Source organism: Arvicanthis niloticus, chromosome 12 (assembly GCF_011762505.2).
Source record: "Arvicanthis niloticus isolate mArvNil1 chromosome 12, mArvNil1.pat.X, whole genome shotgun sequence".
NCBI lineage: Eukaryota > Metazoa > Chordata > Mammalia > Rodentia > Muridae > Arvicanthis > Arvicanthis niloticus.
Window position 1 is genome coordinate 39454739 of NC_047669.1, and position 584 is coordinate 39455322.

At 42.0% G+C, this 584-nt stretch overlaps 1 non-coding gene across 1 annotated transcript; it reads left to right on the plus strand.

Moving 5' to 3' along the window:
* The first annotated feature begins 217 nt into the window (after positions 1-217).
* On the plus strand, positions 218-345 carry LOC117718331 (small nucleolar RNA SNORA17). The gene has a single exon (XR_004608027.1). It is a non-coding gene; the product is annotated as a small nucleolar RNA SNORA17 (small nucleolar RNA).
* The last annotated feature ends 239 nt before the right edge of the window (positions 346-584 follow it).

Sequence of the window (584 nt, forward strand, 5' to 3'; positions counted from 1 at the left end):
CTATATAGTATTTTAACATTTGCAGTACTGTACAAACTTTGATATTTAGAACATGACATCAATTATCCTGGGACCACAGTCATTTGATGGGCAAGGCTACACCACCAGTAACAATCATGGTAGTATAAATCAAATGTACATGCAATTGTAAATTATTATTTCCATGATCGCCATGTGCTAGTGTGAATCTTTTCATTAAAAATTAGTGTTTCTCATCACTACCAGCAGCACTGCAGGTATGGCTGCTGTTCACACATGAGTCAATAGGTGGCAGAGAGGAGAGAGGCTATTTTTATGCTCAATGTTCTGACCTGTGAACACTTGAATGATTAGTTGCCTAACATTCTCTAAAATCATCAAGCCAGAGACAACCACCAGTCTGGTACCAGACGGGGAACTAGCTTGAGATGACCCCTGCCTGGTATATTTCAGACATTAAGAGACCCTGAGAGCCACATAAGTGGTGGAGAAATAGAAGAGAAAGAAGGAGAAAGAGAGAGTGAAGAACTGGTCCCATCCCTCTCCTGGGCAACATGGGAGAGCTGACCCTGAGTATGTAAGATCAGAAGAGCTGACTCCACTCC